This window comes from Poecilia reticulata, chromosome 4, assembly GCF_904066995.2.
Source record: "Poecilia reticulata chromosome 4, P_reticulata-male-v2, whole genome shotgun sequence".
NCBI lineage: Eukaryota > Metazoa > Chordata > Actinopteri > Cyprinodontiformes > Poeciliidae > Poecilia > Poecilia reticulata.
The window spans coordinates 24,786,681-24,806,268 of record NC_088833.1 but is presented as its reverse complement, the minus strand read 5'-3'; positions in this window follow the sequence as shown (position 1 = coordinate 24,806,268).

Genomic DNA, 19,588 nt, shown 5'->3' with positions numbered 1-19,588 from the left:
TGCATTTAGAAAAAGAAATCGGAACCATATTCACTCTGTTACACTAATAAACTTTCATTGATATGTATAAGAAACGTGCGCTCAATTTCCTCGAACAGAGGAAACGGGAAGCTCCAGGCCGGAAGAGAGCACAGCGGCCTGAATTCTCGCTTTTAGCACCAGAGCCAAAGAAATCTGAAGTGTTTACGTGTTGGGAACAGACAGAGTTTATTTAGAGGTTTCATTTCCCCCCCCGTTTCAAAAACTGTTCTAGTCTACCAGTTCCCTATTCCAGTTATTCAGTAAAATGTCTTTTCTCTTCTTTTTTTCAGGGATTGGATTTTTAAACCGATTGAGGGGAAATATGCACTTCTCTTTCCCTCGAAATGGGATTATCACTGGTTTGCTACAGTTGATGAACAAACGCGCACACACACACACACACGCACACACACACACACACTCGTGATGCTGAACTGCCTGGGAGCTTTTCCATGGTCTTTTCCACATGTTGGTACAGTATGTATGAAAGTCATACGCAGCACCTAGCAAAAAAACTTCAGCAAGCTTGAACGTTCCCATTGTCACATTCTGACAAGAAACATGTATTTTTGGATTCCACGTGTAGGCAGAGATAAAGTTTTGCTGAATCCTGAAATGGAAAGAAATGTGATTCTGATTTATTTTTTTTTAAATAAATAAATAAAAGTGTGACCACAATATCTTGTTAAGCAATGCAGGAAATTCCAGTTGTAGTCTTTTGGGAATCTTTTTTTTTGTTTGTTTTTTTACCAGCTTCAGAAAACTTCTGCCCATTCTTAATGGCAAAATTAGCTACAGTTCAGTCAGATTATATGGACAACTTGTTTATACATACCAACACAAACAGGAAAGAGAACTACAAGCACTTTTTTTCTAAAGGAATGGGGAGATAAATTTAATGAAATAATCATTTTTTGGCTCTCACCCATCATGACGTACCCTAACCCTCCTGAACTGTAGAGTTTTATTCGTTTTGTTGATGCAGGGATCACCCTGCCTCACATCTCGCTCCCTCTCTTCCTGTGGAAATGGGATCATTTAGTAAGGGGCCAGATAAGCTGAGTGGACGAGGTGAGTGAAGGCTTTTTTCTGTACGCTCTGACGCACGCGGCGCTCCTTTTTCCTGACGGCGCCCCTGCGTTCACAGAGCCTTACAGGGGAGGAGGGAGGTGTCAAAGGTCGGAGGAGAGCTCTTGCTCGTTTTTGCCCATATCTTTGTGTTTTGCCTCGACTCCGACAGACAGTATCTGCGATATGACAGGTTTTAGCGGCAGCTGGCAGACAGATAGCAGACTTGCTAACACTCCCTGCGATGCCCTCTTGATCTCTGCTGCTCTGTGTCCAGGGAGGATGGTGTTACCACAACATATTTATCTGCCCTCTTCGCTTTCTTAGGCTTATCTCTTGGGTAAAGCCTCCCCATCGTTCATGTCACACTCCTCTGCTTTTTTCTTTTTCATCGTGACTCTTTATTTTCTGGAAACCCCCCCCCCCCCTTTCTCCCCAGGTCATTATGGCCGTTCTGAGCAAAGAGTAGTTTGTTCATAAGTACGAAAGACTGGTTGGGAATTTTCCATTTTACAACATGTGATAAAAACCAAGGCAAAGAGGCTGAACTTTGACATCCCTGCACACTGAATAATTGCTAGATAATTAAAACCAAACATAATTCTGGAGAGTGCTGACAGCTTAATTGGATTTCATAAATTTGGGAAATTTTGAGAGGTTATAGTGGCTTGACACCAGTATCGGTATTTCAGTGTGGGTTTTTTTCTTTTCTTTTTTTTTTTTTAGTAAATTTGCCAGAAACAGTGACAAACTACTGCAGCAAAAAGAGCTCTTGGTGAGTCAGATTTTTTTGTATGTGCTAATCCTACCCACTCCAGCTTCCAAGTGTTTGACTACTTTCTTAATAACGAATAACCTGGAAAAGAACAAGGACTAATTAAAGTTTGCTATTTGGGAACATCAGATTATCTCAGGAAAGATGGACTGAACCAATTTCATATCAGCAGTTTCCAACAGCGACAGACTACGTAGCTCATTCTACGTTGAACTTCATTGCTCACCTGTAACTACGTCAATCTAAATGTAAACATCACTGGTTTGGTGGAAAAAATATCAGCTAAACTTCAAATCCAGCTGCCTGCAGCATACAACCATCCCCAAATGTCATGTAAATCATTTTCAGCAGCAGATGAGGTAATGGTGTGTCTAGGAGCGGCTTATTCACTCTCAGGTCTACGGTGCGTTCAAATGCAACCTGCTCACTGGACTGTCCAGTTCAGTCTAGTTGATTAGTAAAGCACATTTCAGCAACAAGGCAGTTCAAGTGCTTTACAAAATAAAAATCTAGTACAGTCGTCAGTTATGAAACGAACAATAAACAGCAGTCTAGATCTCAAAACAACTCCATAGAGATTCAAATATCTTTACATCAAATATCGGCATATTGGACCAATTTGAAAAGATAAAAACAGCTGTTTTCTTTTTTTTTTTTGCTTTAGTACTATATCAAAATGTTTATTATTTACAATTCTCTTTGCTCTATTTTTTAAGAGAAGAATCTCCCACAACCTCCGAAGTCGTTTGCACCACATGTTCGACCGTAATGCTTCTGTTTACATGTACGGAATGTTTTAATGAAGAGCTGACGTCCCGTTACGCAGCAAAACGTTTTACCTAAACCAAATGTCAAAACCCTGGTGCAGAGGGACAGGTAGGGCAAACATGAGTCAGGCTGGAATGAAAGACATTTTAGAGGCCACAAGTTGACGATAACTGCGGTGGAGCGATATTGGTTGGCTCTAGTTTCCTTTCAAACTCAACCCCGAAGGCTGACACATTTTTTTTTCTCCACATTTAAATAGTTGGCCTGTATTTATTTACTCTTTAGGGTATCAATGTAGAACAGGTTAAGAAGCTTTCGCACCATTATGTATCAGTGATGTCATTCATGAAGGGGGGAAACATCCAGTTCCTAAACCTCATTTCCCTAAAGAGGTGGGCCCCTGGGGGAACCGAGCCAACCTAAATATACATGCCCACACAGAGTTCACAAACTATACCGGAGGAACACCCACAGCAGTGCATGTCCAGCTCTAAATAAGGACTGAACATTGCACTTACATGCAACATCGGGCCGATGAATCGTCTCTTTTGTTTATCGGCGTTTTGCGTTGCCTCTTTCTTCCTTTTTTCTTTTTTTTTCTTTCTTCTTTTTGCACAGTTGATGCCCACCCATGTGTGTCGAATCTCTCTCTCTCTCTCTCTCTCTCCTTGTCTTCATCTTTGCTTCGTTTTTCCGTATCCCCTCCCTCTCTTTATCCACACAGGAATGCGTGATATGCGGCCGAGCAGACGGGCTGTGTGATATTCCTGCTGAGCGCTGGAGAAAAGGGCAGACGAGGTGGTGAAAAACAACCCTGCTGCCACCTCCACTCATGCATCCTTCATCACCTCTCGCTCTCGCTTTTCTCTCTCATCTAGTGATCGTCTCACGCCTAGCCCCACTTTTCTGACCTTTTGCCTTTGCATCAATCATTGTGTCGTACAAATGTACAGTGTATTTGGAGGGAGAAAAAAAGAAAAGGGGTCACATGTCTAAAGTTCTGTTTCTTTCTCCTGACAGGGATCTTGTAGCGTCTCAATCTGGTTAATTAAGTTAATAAATGCATTGATGGGGATATGGTTTCTAATTCAGCACATTACAGTTTCTACAAGACATATTTTGCCCCAAACAGAGTTTGGTCATAAAACGCTCCAACAACACAATTTAACTTGGTTCAGAAAGTTGCCAGAATATTATGTAATGTCCTGACAAGACCTGATTCAAATCATGCGTAGCTTTATTGCTTGTTTTCTAAAGACGAGACACAGAGCCATCGTCTTTAATAAACTTGTTTCCTTGTGAAGCGGTTTGACAAAGTGCCAGGCTAAAGTTGGCACATTCACTCTGTTTTGATATCACTTGTTGATAAATCGGCTAATGGCATAAGTCAGTGCAGCTCTATTAAGTTTGTGTGTTAAAAAAAAACATGCAAAAATAGTTGTTTGAGGAGCTGGGTGTTGTTGAAATTTGTTAAAATGAAAAAATGCTTGCAAGTATTGTAAAAAAAAAAAAAAAAGTTCTTACTCTGTAAACAAAGTACTTTGCTTTGACCGTTGTAAAATTTAACGACTGATGTTTCAGCAGCTCTCTCTCCTTTAAGAGTTATTAGCCTCTGAGGGCGCAGCAAGTCACATGACAGATTCTACAACAGCCAATAAGGTCCAGTTTCCACTGTGAATGTCAAGACTGAAGAATAATAATACAATTTCGCAGTCAAAAATACCTTGTAAAAACTGCTGCCTGGCTGAGCGGAGTTGCAACCAACACAATCACAAACAGTCGACTTAAAGCTGGTCTGGAGATTTGAAATTTGTCAGGATCTAATATGTAATTATTGTCTCTCTAAAACGATTCTCGGGGGGTGAGACAAATTCAGATTAAACTCTACATTTCTAGAGTTTAGGATAGATTTCTAATCTATCTTTTGGGAATGGATCCTACTCAGACATTCCCCCAAATCTCTTAAAAGACGAAAGAGGAAGTGTTTTGGTGTACTTGGACAGCTCTGGACGGAAAGCAACATTTACACACGGTGGAGTAAAAAGCCAAGAGGGAGCGTATGAGAATCGTATTGTTGTCCACTAATCAGGAAAGACCAGCTTCTAACTTTTTTAACAGAACTTGCACATTTTCACAGTGTAGCAAGTGCGATCTTTTACCATGCAGACCTTGACGTCCCAAACTGAGAGTGGAGGAGTCCCCCCTGACTCTGGCAGCAGTGTAAACGAAGAAGCAAGAGGGCAGAGAGGAGTGAAAGATTATACGAGGCACAAGAGCTGTGGACAGAGCGTGCAAAGCTCGCCATGTGTTTCTCATATATTACCACTCACCTCCAAAACACACCTCGCATACTTTAGCCGTACATGGACAGGAGTTGGTTGGGACGGGGGGGGGGGATGCTGTTTTGACTGCGACCGTGTTTGTGTGTTGGCAAACGAGCAGCGGCAGGCAGACTTCAGGCTCGTGTCTTTTTGTTTTACCTCTCTCGCGTCCACACCGCGTCCGTCTTGTAAATATTGACTGATTGCCGCGATTCAAACGCGCACGAGACAGAAAGGAGGCTAAATTCGTATTTAATTCGTGTTTAGAGATCCAACTGGACCTGTTGACCCACAGCAGATGAAAGGTTAGGCAGATGTATGGGGTAACCGTCAAACGGGGCAGCTCCGCCTAACAGATGGCCAACCTAACAAAACAGACCCCGGCAGTCGGTCAGTCATGGCGTCTCAGAGGAATGGCTCCCCTTCGCTTATCTTCAGTCATAAACAACCAAAATGATTCAGGCGTAGTAACTCACCTGTACCGATCGGAGATTTACGCTCTATTTATAACCGTGATCACTCTAAAAGAAACAACAGTACAGGATTAAAACCTGTAAATTTTGAATATCTGATTGAATCAAACTTTTTTTTTTTGGTCTTCAAAATAACCAAGTAAAACCTGTTCATCCCCGTCTTTCATATTCCACTAAATAAGGCTCGTAGAGTCTCCTTTTCTAAAGCAACACCAACAAGATGTTAAAGTTGAAGGCATAAATTACAACAAAAGAAACCAGACAAACTGCTGCAGGTAAATAAATGACTAAAGTATGGAGTGAAAATAGTCTCAAAATATCTGTGTGTGTGTAAAAATATCTGTGCGTGTGTAATACTGGTTTTGTAAACCTGGTACACACACTTACACACAGATCCGGTTACGATCCGGTGCACAAGTATTTTTGAGTCTCCATCTCTTGTTTTACACACATTCTGGCGTTTACAACCAGATTCACCAATAATTTACCTTTACAATCAAATCCGTTTTTTAATCTAGATCTTTGCTTGTAAAGGTCAGGGGTCAATGTCATATGTTTTTTTGACTTACTGACAGATCTGGTCTCTGAATTGTTTAGCTGCTTCTCCTTATTGTACCAGTTACAGGTTTAGTGTTTGGAGGAGCGAGCAGTTGTAAGAACAGAGCCTTGCTGCCAAACATATATTTACCGCACACTGCAACTGTAATCACCCGATGAAGCTACAACGTTGCCAGCAGTAGACCTAAGGAGAACATTCCAGATGAATATGCCAAAAGTGCTCAACAATGAAAATACCAAGCTGCGCGTCCGCGTCCATTCTGGCATCCGGTTTGGAAGATTCGATGACAGAGAGGCTTGTTTTCTCTTCCAATGACTACATTTGCAATCAAGTCATTTTGGTATCGAGTGATCTGCCAACACAAAGTTCTTTTACAATTTAGAGAAAAGAGTCTTTGGTAATCCGAAGCAAACCTGCGGGACACTCTGTGTCTGCAAAACATGCATCCAGACGTTCTCCTGAAGTTACGCAATGATGAAATCCTCTGCCGGCTGCTCAACATCCCAGGAAATGCTGAGGACCTCTGCTGCAGGATGGAGAGACATTTACCTCAGCATGATGACGTTTCCCAGCAAACCGACTCACCGTGTTACAACTAGCATGTTAAAAAAGATGAAGCGTGTGTATTGATCTCTTCAGATCGAAAAGGTTTCTTAACGCCACATAGGTGTGGCAACTTGTTGAGGTAAGAGCTTTTTGTGAGACTTGATTTCTGTTAGAACAGGCAGGAACAGAAACCGCTTAAAGATTTAGTGTCGTGGAATCTCGACTCAGTTGTTTTGGCTTTAAAGACACAGTGCAGGAGACTTCTAAAAGAAAAAAAAACAAAGAGATTTGAGTAAGAAACGGTTCACAGAGCTTGTTGCAAGTGTGTGTCTTAATTTGGACATTAAACTGGAGTCAGTATGTCTCTGAATGTTTTAATCATTAACTACTCAGTTTGTTGCATCGTTAAGTTCCATCTCTTATACTGCTAAACACGTATATTTGTCTTACTATTATTTTACTTCCTTTTGTGAACCTCAAGTTGCTAAAATTTCAAGTTTATCTTCCAGTTTGCAGTTGCTTGTCTTGGCCCCATGAGATCCTGGTATTTTATCATTTCGTACTTTTGGTCATTTTTGTGCCCATTTCTTGATGTCTAAGAAAGTTTTGTTTGTCACAGAAGTTTTTATGCGTTAGTTTATAGCCACTCAGTGCAGGATTGGCTCCACATTTGAGAACCAAATTTGAACTGTAGGACAAAACAGTCAAGGAGCAGCAGAGCTAAAACACCTTCAGTACCAACGGATGTCCGCGAAAACAAAGGCGGACCTTTGAGCCAAGCTAATGCCCTCGGTAATTCTAACTGCAGCCCAACAACCACAACACAACCAATCTTTTACCCAACATAATCCCAGTCGAGATGTTTACAACCATGCACCGCTGTGAGGGAGACTCCATCACGCCAACTGCAGCCGGCTACGTAGAGACGGTGCAGCAGAAATCCCTCCACACTGACAAAAACACTTCTTCCAGGAGAGAGTAATGTCTCTCTTTTAGGCCGTCCTGCATGTTCCCCTGATTTAAACCGCACTGAAAACTTTTGTGGTAGATTGGCAAAGGAGGTTGACAAAGACAGACTTAGATTCCTGACCACAGATGCCTCCTTAATAAGCCGTATCTTCACCACATGGAGCAACTTTCCCACCAGCCGTTATGGGGCGTCTATTTTTAAACCTTTCTTAATAATTAGTCTTCAGATTTTAAAGAGTTGCTCTGTTCCAAATGTGTCATCTTTCATGAGACGAACAAAAACAGGTTGTAAATATGAAATATTTAGGTAAAAATATACATTACAAGGAAGTTTAAATGCACAGTTGAAGCCGGATATTTACACACACCAACTGAAAAGACGCATGCACATATTTTTTTTTCTTGAAGTTAAATCTGATCAAACTTCTCTTGTTTTAGGTTGGGTAGAAATATCTAAATCTGTCATTTGTACAATTTAAAGTAGACAATTATCCCTCATACTGAAGAACATGTATCTAAACTTCTGAATTATGTATTTCTATAAATAATCACAAACATCCAAGAAATACCCTGCCATAAGACGTTCAGGCTAACAGTTATGAAAGGGTTTGTTTACAGATGTATGTTTTGACACTCGAAAACTTGATGCAGACCCTGAAACTTTGGTTTTCCGTTGTATTTTTGTCAACGCTTAAAAACGACGAGGACTGGCTGGCATGTTGCATGGTTGCGTGTTTGCACATATTGGATCGCGACCAGAAACTCCAGTCCGCCTTGACAGCCTCAGACCCCCACCAACTCTCAGAGGAGCCCATCTTCTCTTCTTCGCTAATACAAACGGCCACTTCTCCAAAACCAGAGAGCTTCATTTTATTCTTTTTTTTTTTCCTCCTTCTAACATTTCATGTATTCTTTCTCCACTTCACTTTAAGTGTGGTGGATGGTCCCTGCGTTCGGTTTCGGGGTTGGAAAAGCACGTCGATGCCAGCGCTAATTTCACACTAAATGAGCCTAGTGCTTCTTTCCTTTTCTTTCTTTTTTATAGAAAGGACTTGGCGTGCAGAGATTTAGAAAATTTCTCATAACTCTTAAAGACATCCAGCCTGCAAAGCCAGCGAACATGAGTGTGGTTTTCCCATGCTCCAAGTCTTAGGAGGAACAATGCTCTGGGCTCCATCATGCACACAGTCTGCAGAAACACACGCACACAGATTTGATCTGTCAAACTCTAAAATTCCTCTCTTGGTACAGAAGGTTGGAGTGCAGAAAGTCTCCCTGGATGGACATAGTTTGGTCCAATGAAGCAGTACGTCTAACTCTGTTTGTCTTGTAAAATTTGGTTGTCCCGAGTTAAAGACTCGTGTTTCAGTCCAACATCTCTTAACTCGTCCATTTGCAAGAACGAACCAATGTTGCGTGTGGAACGTTACCGATGATTTCAGCGAACAGCCAAAAAAAGGACTCAAGACGTTTTAAGAAGAATGCGCTCTGACAGCCATAATAAGACCGTAAACAGAGAGATTACTAGAGCCAATTAAGACCAAACCGCAATCTCTGCGTCCGCACATTCTCTGGCTGCTCTGCGGCAACCTGTGATTCACATGGGAAACATTTAATGCGCAAACACATTTGGCCAAGTGGTTTCTCCCGTCGCTGATGCTGAACACAAACGAGAAGTTCGTGTTCTTCTCGTTGACGGGAAAATGGAAATTAATGTGCATTCTACTGTACTGCTCAGTCTGCTTTTGTTTTGCTTCAAATGTTACAGGAGATTTTTGTACAGTTGTAAAGCCATACATGTTTAAGAAATCCATGAATTTCTTAAGCTGTGTTTATGATGTCCGATCCAAGGCAGCTGTTAGCCAAAGCGCTTGGTGTACCTCCGCAAAGTGAGCAGGTGATTTCTAAATGACTTTACCAAACTTGTCTAAAAGGACTGAATAAGAAAAGATAGAGTAGCATAGCACTTCATGGCAGAACAAAAGTAAAGTAACATAATCTAAAAAGGACCAGAGTAACATTTCTGTTATAGCCAATAATGGTCAGTAGCCCAGGGCCACAATTTTTTTTTGGTGGAGGGCGGAGGGTTGGCACAGATTTTTTTATTTTTTAACGAATGTAAGTTTTGCAAACATTGTGCTTTATATAAGAGTCACAGGTTCATATCGGGTAGTTGTAATAATAGTTTGGGAGTTTTTATATACAAGCAATACTTTATTTGAATCTATCTATCTATCTATCTATCTATCTATCTATCTATCTATCTATCTATCTATCTATCTATCTATCTATCTATCTATCTATCTATCTATCTATCTATCTATCTATCTATCTATCTATCTATCTATCTATCTATCTATCTATCTATCTATCTATCTATCTAGCTAGTTTGGGGTAGTGTGATGGTCTGTTTCAGAACATGGTGGAACCACAAGTTCTATCAGAACATTGTGAAGGAGAGTACCAGACCCTCAGTTCATGACCCAGTTCAATCGTTACGTGGAGGGACAGTGATGCAGGTCCCCCCCAAAAATATAAAAACCAATCGAGATGATGTGACATGACCTAAAGCTTTACACTCTGGTCATTTTGTTTGCTAATCAAAGCTAACTTCTTATCTGGATTTCAAACTTCTGCTCGGTTACCTTCACAGCTCAGACGACGTTCTTCATTTCCTGAACAGAGCGGCCGTTTTCCCGTGGAGTTTGCCTCCTCCTGCGATGCGGGCCGATGCATTTGGATGAGGACAAGAACAGGGTGGCATGTATGCTCCGAGGTTTTATCCTCACAGCTCAGAGTGTGTGTCCAGGTTAGGGCTCCGGTCCAGCTGGGAAGTGTCCTGTTTCTGTTCCCTGTTTGCAGCAGCAGCTGTGGCCGCCGAGCCAAAATCCTTCGCTCACACACAGACACATTTCTATATTAGTATTTTTTTTTTCTGCGTGGCACTGGTAGAGACAGAAGGGCAGATACAGAGGCCTCAGACTCTGATACTGAGACGCCCTGAACGCAGGCAGAGCGTTCAGGCCTGGACGCAGCTTGTGTTTGAACGTTTTTACACCTTTGACGTTCACAGAGGCTCCTTTTAGACACCGGGGCTGCAGATGTGAAATGTATGAATGAGATCTACAGTAAGCCTGTTGAGTTTAGTGGGTTACAGTGATTTATGCCCATCTCAGTGTTGCTGCTGCTCTGTTTTGGCCATTTTTGTTTTTATTTTACAGCTGCTGTAAAAGTTCACAACAGGTAATCGGAGTAAAACTGGACAAGAATCCCTGAAGTTATACAACTCTGTGACTTGTGCTTTTAATTTATCAGTGGTTGTGTTTACGTAGCTGTTTTGTGTACGGGGCCACATCAGGGCAAAGAATGTCATTACCTCATTGTTGCTTCATTTTGGTGCAAACACAATCCAATGAATCCAATATGTTGTCCTTCCTTTATTTCCCCAACAAACATAAAATTATTTCAGTTTTTTTGTTTTGTTGTTTTTAGTGATTACACAACCAAGTAAAATCTTCATGTTGTCACATAATTTTCTTTTTTTTTTGTGGAATTCGTTAATTTAAAATGCTTTATAGTAGAAAAACAAAACAAACAAATAATTTGAGTGTTATATTGATACTTATGGATTTGACACTCAAGGTCTGACTTTGATTAAATAGTAACACTTTATTTGAATAAGACTGACATGACACCTGTTATAAACACAAAGGAGCCTTTAATGTTTATGACTGTTCTCATGAAGTGCCATTCAGTAAATAATAAAAGTCCATTAAAAATGTCAAATTTGCATTATTGACTATTTTTAATGCAAAGTTCTATGAAAATTTGCCTTAAAAGTCCATTAAAAGTGACATTATTTACGACACGTCCAGACAACAGTCATAAACATTCATGAAGACTCCTTCATGTTCATAACAAGTGTTATTATGTCATGTCTTATGCACACACCCTCAAATAAAGATTTACAGATTAAGTTTGGTTGAGGCAAATGAAACTGAACTTTCCAGCTGAAGGTTCATTTTGTTCGTTCGGGGATAGGTTGGATTGGATGACCTTTTTATTTCAATTATGAAATAAATAATTGTGTTAAAACTGCATTTTTAACTCATTCTGGTTGTCTTTGTATGTCATGCAAAATGCTTAATGATCTAAGATATTTAGCTGTCAGAATATTCGAGATTTAAGAGCGTATTTGTGACAGGCTCTGTTCGATACGGTCCTCCTCGGTCTGCATGCAAACTCTGCGACATGCTGGGTTTTGTTGCTGCTGTTGTAATTCCTTGGAAAAAAGTCCATCATGACTGTAGTCAAAGTTTAAGCATTCCTCAGAGGGAAGTGAAGAAAACGCACTTTCTTCAGAACAAGAAGTCATCTCTGGGAACGATCGGAGCGTCTAACATCTGGTGAGTCAGAGCATTCCAAGACAAACACAGCTAACGACGGAAGATCAGCTTCCGACATGAAACATCTGCTTCGACTCACTTTGAAGATGCTTTTTTTTTTAAATTAGTATTATTTAAATCCTTTCTATGTTACAGATTTTATTTTACTTTTTGCATAAAGCTGTAAACATAGAGGATCAATCTGTCACATAAAACCTATGAGATTCAGATGATCTGAATCGGTTTGGATCATGTTTACACATTTTTGGCGTCCATTTGTATCAGTTTGTAACAGTTTATTCCACAAGATTTACGACTGCAACTCTTTTGGAGTGTGTTTTCTTTCCTCTTCTGCATCTAGACAAAAACTGTTTCCGTTCTCACGGAGATCGCTCCAGTGAAGATCAGTTTTCGATTCATGCCAAAGATTCACATTTGGATTTAGATCCAGATTTGTCATTGTAACACATTCTTTTTCTTGGTTTGTCCAATATTTATCTCAATACAAAACATGACACTGCTGCTGCCTGGTTTAATGATTCTGTGCTTCTCGTTGAGAGGCCTTAGAGTCTGTTCAGTGCGTTTTTCCTTCCTAAAACCAAAGAAGTGAACATTTTTATTTTAGTAAGATCCACTGCCAGCTGGATTCGACCAGACTGAAGCACTGAGTAGTGAACAGAAACTGGTTTTATTGTGAAAAAACTCTGGAGTTTGTGAACTCAAAGTGTTTCTTTCCATTAAATGCAAGTTTAATGGTACTGATAAAAACACACAATTGAATTTAATAAGGAGACGCCACTGTTTTACTTAAAACAATTTGAAGGTATTGAGTTCTGTCTTTTCAATGTCTTTCTATTATTTCATGTAATTGCTAGGATTAAAAAAAAAAAATCAAATTCAAAAATACTTTATTGACCCCAAAGAGAAACTAAATGTCGAAAGCGTGCTGGTTTATTTTTTTTATTTTGCACCGCCACTCTGCATTAGCCTAGCGCTGGTCCATTAGCCAATAATTAGCCATAAAATGGTGATAAAAGTGTTAATCTCAACTCTCCTGGGTTGCTGCTTTAAGAACCGGATCACGTCCTGCTGAGTTTGCAGACATGCAATTCCACTTTCTATGTCCAGATGATTGAATGAACAAAAGCTCAGTGAAATATTTAAATGCTGTGACATTGTTTTGCAACTCAACGCTGCTTTAGAAACGTACCAACATCTTCCTCCTCGACCTCTTCGCCGTGTTTCAAGATGGCGCTTGATTTCCTCTGACCAACCACCGAAGCCTCAAGAGGACAGCCGCACTTATCCTGAGATTAAGTTACTAGCAGCGGACATTCGAAGGAAATTTTGCTCTGAAATTCACGCAGAAACATCAGAGTACAGGAAACTAAATGCAAATTCAGACTCCATATCAGTTTTCCTTCACCTCACTGTTATGGTCATAAAGATTGTGTGGGAGATCGTGAGACGTCAATCTGCACTACTCTTTACTTTTTCTTTTTTTTTTTCTCTCATGAGATAGCGAGCCCCTCTACTAGAAGCGCAGAAAAGTTTGAGATGCAGACAGACGGTGAGTCGGACAGCAGATGATAGACAGAGACCCGTCATACAGACGGACCTGCCTGTGCCCTCTGCAGCCGCAGCAGCTATAAAACAAACCGCTTTACCTTTCATCCCCGCCCCCCATTTCTCTGCGCTACCTGTTAACCTGTGACCCCGGCAACCACAATCTCCTGCATCCTGACCTTTGGCCTTTCTCCCCTCTGCCCACGCACGGTCAGCGTCCTGTTATTCATCAAACAAACTCTGCTACTTCTGCGTTTTTCTTCACGTGAAACAGTGTGCATTTCCCAACAACCGGCTCGCTAAACCACCGAAGCGGGAACTGCGGACTGCCGGGAAGCGATCAACAAATCGTAACGAGAAGACGGAGTCGATGTGCTGCTTGCTTGCGTTCGTAATCTCGGCAGAGATTGAAACCAGATGTCAGGATGAGGAGAAGCGGGAGGCAGAAGGAGGAGATGGCAGATGAAGGGCAGGGGAGAAGAATAACAGCGTGTAACCCCTGACTGGCTCGGGTTTAAATCCCAAATGCCAGACGCAGAATGGCAGAAAGAAAAGCAGAACGAGTGAGAGCGCTCCGCCAGACCTCATAAATCTGCTGATTTTCCTGGTTTTAATAGACTTGGCGTAAAGATTTGAAGAGTTGTCACCAGACCTTCCTTCCTTTATGTTACTAAAGGAATATTTCCTTTTTCTTTTTACATCTGTTCCTCTACATCAGCAGTACACAAACAGTGACAATCCGATTCCCAAAAAGCCAGTCTGCTTAATCTGTGACTTCAGTTTGGGAGTTTTTTTGACCTGCTTCGTTAAAGGAGCAAAGACATTAAAACCTTAGTTTTCAAGATGAGTTCACTGACCAGAAAGTGACCAACCTCACAGTACTTTGCAATTGGTTGCAGCAATGTTCGCCCCCAGCTGCAGAAAAACAGTAGGGCCGCAATAAATATCACAAAGTAGTGAAAGAGCGAGATATTTGAATATGACAATAAAAGAGGAGAAAAAACTAGGTTTTTAAAAACAAGAAGACGAGCAATCAGTAGGACGGAAAAGTTGCTTACCATAACAAAGGAGGAGGAAGAAGTGAACACTTCTGTAATCCCACTCCTTATCTCAGTTTAATAAAATATATATTACCTACCAACCCACTAATTATCGACAATTTGTAATTAAAATCATGTTATAATATCCATGTGCCTGTTCAATATTCCGGGCCAACAAATAAATTATATTACATAGACAAACTAACTCATAGCAGACAAGAAAATCGACGGATTGTGATGATAGTAATAATGACAACCGTAGATAAGGACAGCATCAGAATAATTACCCAACTCCTTGCCAATGAAAACCTATGGATTCTTCTTAATCTGGGTTATATAACAATAAATACAATTTAGAGGAAAAGAGAGAAATATTGATATAACACAATTATTCTGTTACTGAATAACACAGAATAAAGGAAGGAAAAAAAATCATATTTGTATGCTACGTTACTCACTCCCTGTACAGAGTGAGTAACGTAGCTTTGTATTTATTTTAAAACCGGCTGATGCCTGGGCATTGTTTTAGTTCCATATTCAGTTTGTTCTGTTGCTTGACCTCAGTTACAGTGAAACAAAATCAAAAGATTGGAATTAAACGTGGCTCGTAAAGCTGATGCTTTACGTGACCGGCTGCCGATCTTGCTTTGAGAGTTTTAAGACGTTTCTTCCAGCTCTGATTGGTCGGTTGTATTTTTTATTTTTTTTCGCAAGAAGGAAGAAGAAAAGCTCAATCGTTTTCCACAAATTTTCAGTCTCATTTTACAGACATTTCATAGTGATAATTTTAGCAAATATGTAAAAAAAAAAAAAAAAAAAAAAACTTAAAGAAAAGTTGCCTACTGCAACGTTAAGGAATCCCTGGCGTATAAAATTTAAGCAGACGCTCATTTAATTTCATACTCACAGAAAAACAGATGTTTACTCTTACAGTAAACATCTGCTTAGTTCTTGAGCTAAACCAGGAAGAGGAGGAAGCAGAAACAAAACATCAACACCACTTCATCAGTAGTTTATCTTCAGCTTTGGCTTTTTGTTTTCACACAGTCGTAACTTTCCTCAGCAGAACCTCTTTGTCTGCTTCTGGTATTTCCTGCATTTGAACCGCACACAGATATTCTGATGGCCTGGTTGTTTACAGTAATCAATCACATCAGTCAGCTTGAAAGCCGCAAGTAGCATTAGTGATGCGCCAAGCAATCTGACCAACATTGAAAAAAGGAAACAGGTCTGGACATCGAGTTCCAAAAACAGCCTCCTGTCAGGAGGAGTCTTCTTTCTCATTTGCTCATCAACGTCTTCAACCAGTGAAGGCGGTAAAGACACCCGAGCTATTGTCTCTCAGAGAAACCATAAAACACCTATTGTTTGGACTCCCGGAGGAGTCGTTACCGCGTTGAAGTGTAGGCCTTAAAAAAAAATAAATTGAAAAGACAACAACCAATCATCGGATTGCTCTTTACAACTCTGTGACTCACGTCAGATTTTTTGAAACCCTGTCTCCCGCAGTGGGAGTGGATTGCAAGTGAAAGTGGCCTCCTTTCTCCATGTGTTGCAAATGTTTACACCGAGGGAGGCGATTGAGGAGCAAAAGATTAAAAATGTGGTTGAGTCACTTCCCCTTTTTCTCATAAGCGTGGCTTGTGGTGAGTAATTTTGTCAATGACTGTTAACAAAAAAAGAAAAAAAGAGCAATTTCAAGAGTGAGATCAGTCTGTCTCTCGATTCATAAATGAATATGAGTTTTACTTTGTGTTTTTTTTTCTCACACAACTGTATCGACGCTAAAGTTGTGTCCAGTTCATTGAAAACTTGATAACCTGATGAAGACTTGATTATGTTCACTGAGATTCAAGTGACTGAAAAATCCAATCTAGCAGCAGGAAATCAGTTCCTAATCAAAGATCAATTAACTCTCTGGGGTCAATCACTCAAGAAATGAACAAACTTTTAATATTATTCAATCTGAAATGATGCAACGTGGTTCAATCAAGTTTTTCAAATTCTCCTTTCAATTTTTTTTTTTAACTCTGGATTTCCGGCTTTTGACCAAACGGTCCGCCTCAACCAAACTAGTCTCCGGGTTTAAAGAGCCCTCTCTACAAAGATGTCTGCCAATCAGAATCCTAGCTCCCGTGTTCTTGACCAATGACTGTAAAACGGTTTGTAGAAAAGAAGCGCATGCGTTCGGTTAAGTGGTTAAATCAAATGCGATATGAAAGAAGATAGAGTTTGTCTGACCCTGTAAAGAAACACGTTTACTTGAGAAAGGAATTAAAAACAAGTGGCGCTGGGCATGGCTAGAGGAAAGAGGACAAGACGGGAAGCTGGCGGAAAGTTTTACAACAGGGGGCGCTGGGATTCTTTTGGGGCGCATTTGGTCGAAGGTAAACTTTACACCTTATAATCACAACAATGCCAGTTTAGACTTGAGCAACTTGCTAAAACTGTATTTCGTGTCGTTCATTGTATAGCGTTAACACCGGTGCTGTAAGTGGTCCGGTATGAAACGGGGGTGATGGAACAACACAGCACTTTTAAATTTCAATAATCAGAATGCAGAAATTGTTTCCGTTGTTTTAAAAGGTTTATGTCAGTCTGCCTTTCCCCCATCGATACGGTTCCCGACCGCCCTGCACCATACGGGGTTAAAAAAACAAACAAATAAACAACAACAAAAAAGAGGCGCACATTGCGCAAAACTCTGAAACAGAAGAAGCGGGACATAAAACGGAGCGACGAACTAGATGTGAATTATGGCATAAAAACAGAGAATCCGAAGCTGAACAGTGGAAAATCAACACATGATGTGAAACACATATCGATTAGGCGGCGCAGCAGGTGATGAGTGAAGATTACTGATGGCCAATAAACGATAAAATAAATGTAGCAACAGGACAGAAACTAAAGTGGACATAGCAATAAACCAAGAGAGGACAATACTAATCAAAGGAAACTAAATGGAAATCAATGAAGAACAAAATGCAAGAATAAACTAAGAAATTAAAATAAATACAGAGGAATAAACTGGTATGGCAAGACCTTTCAAGCAATAATTAATACAGAGAACTGTATGGCAAGAATAAACAGACACTATTTCCAGATAAAAGGTAAAATAATATTGTTGAAGTGCCATGGGTTTGTTGAGACCACATCTAGTACTGAGAATAAATATATCTTACAGACCATAACAGATAAGAACGTATCACTTATTTTTATGTTTTTAATTATATTTGATATATTTATTTCTTCAATATTATTTTTCATGTCAGTGTTAATGTCATGAGGTTGATGACTCCATGACACTTTGAATTTGACTCATTAGGATTTGATTAAGAACCAGATTTGTTCTTTGTAATTTCTGTCCAGTAAAACTATAAATCTATAATCAATAGACAGGTCTATATAAAGATATAATCCATGTTTCTGTCTCATATCTGTATGGCATTAAAAGGACCTGGAACTTTGTTTTGCAAATAGTTCAAAGTTTAAACTGGCATGTTGAACATCATTTATCTGGTAATTTTGTGGAATATTTAACAACTGGAAAATGGCAAAAAACAAGAATATTTTTTCCACTTTGATTTTTAGCCAAAATGACGCTCTTTAAAACAGTTTTGATGGAGGTTTTTCTTCCACTGATATCAAACGGTGGGTGTTTCAAACTGTGTCAGCTGGTTGTTACCTTTAGCTCTGTGGTGAGTTGTGAGTGGGCAGAAATCACTTTTACATGGTGTCTCCGTTTTTCATTTGCAAGTGTCAGTGCAGCTGTGTTTTTTTTTTCTAACAGGAAAATTAAGTGAAAAATTGGGCTGAACAGCACTTTCTTAGTCATGCTCACTATTCAAAGCATGTCACACTGGAGCCACATTCACCCACTTAAACCCACACATTTACGTTTAAACGAACGCCTCCCCACAGGGACACATTCGCACGTAGCCTGGGAGGAAGCTGAAATCAAAGCCGCAAAAACACAAAATCTTACAAAGTATTTTTGCTCTAGTTTCTAGAGCGAATATATCAGTACATTTGACATAAGACACATAACTCTTCAGTACAATGTAGGAGCTAGTTTTGTCTTGTTGAAAGTGCATTAAGATATTTTCACTAGAAACTAGACCAAAAATACTTGGTAAGATTTAGTGTTTATGGTAATATTCTGCCAAATAGTGAGGAAGACTGTATGCTTAAAATAAAATGGGTGGAACAGGTGACATTATTGACAAAAGTTTGTCCTAATTTGCAAAGAATCATCTTTAAATATACACTGAATTGGAGTAATTTGAGTAAAGATGAAACAATGGAGCTTAACTAAATGTATAAAAACGACTCAAAATCTTGAGTAGCTTAGAAGATTCAGCGATTCATCCCACCAGTGTTTTTTTCCCCCCTCCAGGCAAAACCTACTGATACAACAAGTGAATCACAAGCTTTACAGTCCCTCGCTTCTTTGCAGTAAATTGCCAAATTACAGTCTCAAAGCCAAAAAGACACGTATTATTGTCCAGTAAATTCCTGGAAGCTCGCATCACGGCTCTACGAGCACATTAGATGGGCCGAGGATCTGGACGCCGTGCTCGACTCATTGTCAGCGAGGAAGACGGACGGTTCCCGTGAGCTGACCTCACGACTTGGCTCCCTGTACAGTGACTCAACAGATATGAAAATGCTGCACAGACACTCACAAGCACGGCTACTTAATCACCCACATCTGGATAAGAGCTAGAGGAAAGGAGCCGAGTTGTGGCTCGCTATAACTCACAGCCCGGCAGAGTTTCAGGTTCGGCTCTGAGCAGGTGACGGGTTGAGGTGATTTTGGCGGAACGAGCGAGTCCTCTGGCAAAGCTGGGAGGAAAGCGGGCACAGAAACAAGAAGGATTCTCGCTTCACTCCATATTTTAAGATGGAAAGGATCACAGAGTGCTCCAGTCTTCTAAATCAATTTTCTTTGAAACCCTCGGTGTTTGACTGTTCGTCTTCCTTTCCTTCACTACGTCCTTCCGTCTCGTCTAAAGATGCATCGTGCTAGTCCATAGCATTAAACTGCTAATTGAAGCTAATTCCTGCTCCAGATAAGCGTCACCTGTCTGCATCACT